Genomic DNA, 6,000 nt, shown 5'->3' on the forward strand with positions numbered 1-6,000 from the left:
AATTGGGTACTTTGAGTAGGAATCGAGGGACAGACGAGGTCGTCAAAAGCGATGATGAACACTACAAAAACATAATATATTTGTAACGGAATTCCGTCCCTAAAGTTCACGTAGCTAACATGATTTCATTCCTAATTCCGTCTCTAATGTCATTAATAACGGAAAAAGTAGATTTAGAGACAAAAGTATTTTGTTACAAAAATAATTTTTTCTTGTAGTGGAACCTGCACTACCACCAGGTCCGATTACTCGAAATCGTGCTAAGAAGTTTCACACTAATATTATGGCATTAGTTCTACACTTGGAAGAGGAGAACATGCATAAGGTGGAACCATAGAAGACAATAGGAAGTACATTGTTAACATTGGAGTCAGTGCCGGATCTAAGATTTTGAATTCGGTGGGTCGATAAATTAATATAATTAAATTAAAATTAAAATAAATAAATAAATAAACAAAAATTTACATTAGAAAAATACGAAACTTCAAATTAACAATCATTTATACATCAAAATAGTTACAAATGTTCACGACGAGATCTTATATTTTGGTATCGGCTGACAGTAGCATCTATACTAACTTTTTGTAAACACATCTCTTTCTAGGAATGTAACGAAACAATCATTTAATAATTACTTTTCCATGTTATTCTATCATTTTTTCTTGATAATAGTTATAATTGAAAATAATCTTTCCACGTTTGCAGTTGCTATTTTTCTTTGTCTCAATAAGTTTTATAGAAAGTTCATTTAAATTCTTCAAATCTCAAGATAGTTCATCACATTGAACATCACTAATGAAATTACCTAATAATAATTCAAAAATCATCAATTTTGCTTTTGACAATTCTTTAGAATATAATTATGCAAGTAGTTGCAATATTTTTTTATTAAAAGAGGAAAGACGATTTGAGGGGAAAAAATAAGACATCAATAATTCTTTTGGTGGGTCTTGTTGAATACACAAACCGTCACTGATTCATGAAATAAAAATAAAACTAATATTTAGGGGTACATTTGTAATTTAGTAATAATTAGTATTATTTTTAATTTTATTAGGTGGGCCACCTTGCCTAATATTGCATCCGCCAATGTTTGAAGTGTATCCATATCCATGCACTTCATTCATTTGAAGACCACAATTTATAATACCTATGGGAGTTGTTACTCACATATTATCTCATGTGGGATAAGTGGTGTTTTGTTTTTTTTTTAATAAGGTGGGGCCCTTTTAATATAATTAATTGGACCTTTCTTAGTTATTTAATTAGTTGGGTCTCTTATTTATTCAATTAGTGGGCTTTAAATAATATATATTTAAATAAGACACTTGGTTTCACTTGTAAGACACTTTGAAACTTATATCAATTAAAGTTTTTCTCTTTATTCAATTATATTGGAATTAGTGTGTGAGCGAGAATTACCTTTGCATATGCGTATCATTTTCAAATCGAGCCCTTGGGTTGATTCCTTGGGTTCGTGGCTTTCGAAACCGACCGGAGTTTCTAGCCAAATCGTTCGAGTCTCCATTGGTTTAGAGGTGGTGGGTAGGCAACGCTTGAGTTCACATCCGATCGATTGAAGAATCGGACACCAGTACTATCTCTCTTTATTTGCTTAGTTTTCATTCGAATTTAGTTTTAAGTTTCAATTAGTATACCTTAGTTACTAGGGCTGCATCATCAATTTGGTATCAGAGCCCGTTTTTATCGGAATTCTTATTCCGGTAGTATTAGTAGTCTTTTATTTCATATTGTTAAATTATGTTAAGATCTTTTAAATTTTGGTAGTAGCATTATCATTGTTGGACAAAATACTGCAAAAATACTGCAGAAAAAATAAAAAAAAAATACTGCAAAAAAAAAAAAAAAACCCTCTTTGAAATATATTGTGATTTTGAGTATTGTATGCACTTTTTTATTTGTGGATATAGGTTTTTCTTGCGGTTGTGCTTTCATTGTTGGTTCGTTGCTATTGCTGAATTTGGCTTCTTGGGGTATACGCGTCAATTTATATTGGTTATATTCCGTGAGGTTTAGTTGGCTATAACTCGAGGGGCTTACCAAGGACCGTGAAATTTGAGTGCGTGTGTAAAACGGAGAGGTACATTACATGGGTATACATAAGAGGGTGAGGAAATCATTTATCTAACCATGTATATATATATTTCCACTATATATTTTCTATGGCAGGTGAGAAAAGTGACGAGGAACATGATATGACATCCATATCAAGCTTTGACCCAAAAATGTTCGTGAAGAATATGATGGTGGAAGTACAATGGGTACTTCGACATGAGGTTGAGAGACTCCATGCCCGAATAAATAAATTGGAAACATCAAAAGTAGAAGGGAATGCAGTCCCTCCACTCCCGCACAATGGCATTCCACCTTTAGGACGACGACATCGTGGGAATACTTCAAGGCATGAATGAGTTCGTGATCCTCTAGAAGATGATCGCGATATGACTGAGTATGATGGAGAAGTAGAGGACAATGTTCCCTTTCGAGCACGACGAAGGGCACATAGGAGGGATGCCAATAATCCAATTCGCTCTATAAAATTCCAAATCCCAGCCTTCTACGGGAAATATGATTCAGAAGTATATCTTGATTGGGAGCGGAAGATTGAGCTGATCTTCGATTGTCAAGATTTGGATGGTCCACAAAAAGTCCGAGTTGCGGTCTCCGAGTTCAAAGATTATGCTATTCATTGGTGGGACAATATTTGCCTCAATTGGAGGCAAGGTGGAGCACCGGTGATTAAAATATGGGAGGAGTTGACACGTGTCATGCGAGCTAAATTTGTGACGAGTTCGTATATGCAAGAATTTCATGTTCGACTGCAATCGATGAAGCAAGGAAATAGGACAGTCGATGAGTTCTACAAGGATTTGGAGGTGACTTTAACGCGGGCTGATGCTCGAGAGAGTCAAGAAGCCACGGTAGTGAGGATCTTGACTGGGCTGAATCGAGACATTGCCGACAAAGTGAGATTGTATCGTTTTGATGATATTGATGAATTGGTGGAACGTGCTATTACAATTGAGAAGAAATTGAAGCGTAAGGGCAAACAACAAACATTTGGTACGAAACCCTTCACACCAACTTATACCAAGAAGGATGACAAATCCCAAGTGGCTCAAGGGTTCGGTAAAGGAAAAGATGTTATCAAGGATGACACGCCAAGGAAAAAATATGTTTGAGCTGATCCGGAGAAGCCGAGGAATCGAGATATCATTTGCTTCAAGTGTCAAGGTCGAGGCCACATTGCAAGTCAATACCCAAACAAGAAAACGATGATCCTTAGCAAGTTTGGGGAATACGAGACGGAATCTGAGAATGAGGAGGGGGTTGATCAAAGAGCACATGAGGAAAATAACACGGATGATGATTCTGACTCCGGTGTTGGTTTGAGTTTGGTTACCTTACGAGCCTTAAGCACTATGTCAAGGACCTTTGATGAGGAACAACAAAAAAACCTCTTTCAAACTCGTTGCATAATTGGAGGCAAAGTGTGTAGCCTCATTATTGATCGTGGGAGCTGCACAAATATTGGAAGTGAACTTGTTGTTCGAAAATTAAATTTGCTAACAACACTCCACCCCAAACCATTCAAATTGCAGTGGGTTAGCAATTGCGGAGAGTTGAATGTGAACAAACAAGTGACGGTTCCTATCAAGATCAAGAATTATACAATAATTGGGTACTTTGAGTAGGAATCGACATTTTTTAAAAGAAAACAACTGTTTTGTGAAGATTAGATTAGGTATTTTATTATTTATATATGAATTGCATTGCACCAAAGTAACCCACTCTCACTTTAGCTATTTATTTATTTATTTTGATCGGATTCACCTTAGCTATTTATTATTTGCATGGAGTGTTTGTCGCGGTTCTTGTGGAAGCAAAGCCATAAACGAGAGAGAGATTGACTACCACTGGGATTGTATTGTATTATGACCAAATTTAGATAATAATATACCAATATTCTATTGAGTTGTGTTTCAAATGTTTTTTCTCTAAATATAAATATTCATTACAAAATATTATATTAATATATACTTTTTATTTAAAATATTATTTTAAAAATATATTATTTATTTAAAATAATACATTAAAAGCATTTTTTTTATTTAATTTTAAAATAATATTTTAAAAGTAACTCAAAATACAAAAATATTTCCTATATACATCCAAACGCATATCTTCTTTAGAATTTTCATTAGGAAGATGTTTGAGAAATAACTTTTAGAAGAGTTTTTTAGCTTATTGAATAATTTTTTAGTTGTTTGACCAGTTAAAAAGTTAATCTAGCTATTTGGTAAATTAGCTGTTTGAAAAAGCTTTTTGGATAAAAAAGCTAATTTCTGAAAAGTTCGTATGTCTTTTCATTTTAATTTTGATTATTCCTTATTTATCCTTAAAATTTAATTATTTATTTTATACATATAAATATATTTTTATAGCAATATTTATTAATTATTTTTAATTTATTTAATTTATTAAATTATATTTTTATTTTTGTAAATTTAAAATAATTACTATTATTAATTTTTATTTGTAAAATATATAAAATTTTAAAACTAAATCAAATAGAAAAAACTAAGGTTGTTAATTTATTTATATATATTAAAAAAATAATTAACATAATAAAAATATATACGAAAAATTTATTATTTTATATTTTACATAATTTTAATAAAAAATTATTATTTTTTAGTAAAAATAATTTTTCAGATTTAAATAATAAAAAAAATATTTTATAATAATTTTATAATTTTCAATAATTAATAACAAAAATTCTCATAAATTTCAAACCAAAATGAACAAAATTAAATATTTTTAAAAATAGCATATCAATATCTTTAATAATAATTTTATGTATAAACAGCTAATGTCAAACAGTTATTTTACCAAACATTTTAATACAAACCGCTAATTGATCCTAACAGTTAATTGAATCAGGTAACAACTAAAAACTAGCTAATTCTCAAACGCACCCTAGATTGTAAAATTTGTATATATAGATAAAACCAGAAAAATTCGAAGTATATGGGTTTGTTTGGTTTGTGTAATTTGCTTTTAATTTTTTATTGAAATTTTATTTTTATTCAATATTTTATAATAATCAGTATATTTTTATTGATAACGATCTGAATTGCATATTAAAAAAAATAATAATAATAATAATCTTTTTCGAGAAGGTTTGAAGCATGTTTATTTGAATTTGAATTTCAAAAAATTGATCGTTTGAGTGATAAATCTTAAAGAAGCGAGCGACCCTTCATTTGTTAACAAAGATTGCTCATAAATTTGGCAAATCTAAAAGTTTAATAGTACTGGTAATATATGATAGTGCTGTAGAATATAATTATTGATAAAATGAAACCAAATACACTAATCTATATACTCCCATCGTCTCATGTAATATAGTTGTATTACGGTAGACACGAGAATTTAAATAAAGTATAATTAGTAAATAATTAAGAAGTGTATTAGTAAAAATAATTATTATTTAGTAAAAATAATTATAGATTAAGATTAAGATAAGTTAATAGTTTAATTAAAATTAAAAAAAATTATAAAATTTAAAATTTAAAATGCGATTAAAGTATATAATTATATTTTCAAAAAAAAAGGACAAGTTATGTGGGACTGACGAAAATAAAAAATAGGGACAAATTATGTGGGATCGATGAAGTATTACTTTTAATTTCCGATAGACAACAATCACACTTTATTATAAATAATAATAATAATAATAATAATAATAATAATAATAATAATAATATATTACTCCCTCCGTCCCATGTATTATGGGCCTAGATACGAGAATTTAGGTAAAGTGTGATTAGTAAATAATTAAGAAGTGTATTAGTAAAAATAATTATTGTATAATAAAAATAATTGTGAATTAAGATTAAGATAACTAAATAGTTTAATTAAGATTAAAAAAATTATAAAATTTAAAATGAGATTAAAGTGTATAATTATATTTCA

This window comes from Andrographis paniculata, unplaced genomic scaffold (assembly GCF_009805555.1).
Source record: "Andrographis paniculata isolate CXL003 unplaced genomic scaffold, ASM980555v1 Contig46END, whole genome shotgun sequence".
NCBI lineage: Eukaryota > Viridiplantae > Streptophyta > Magnoliopsida > Lamiales > Acanthaceae > Andrographis > Andrographis paniculata.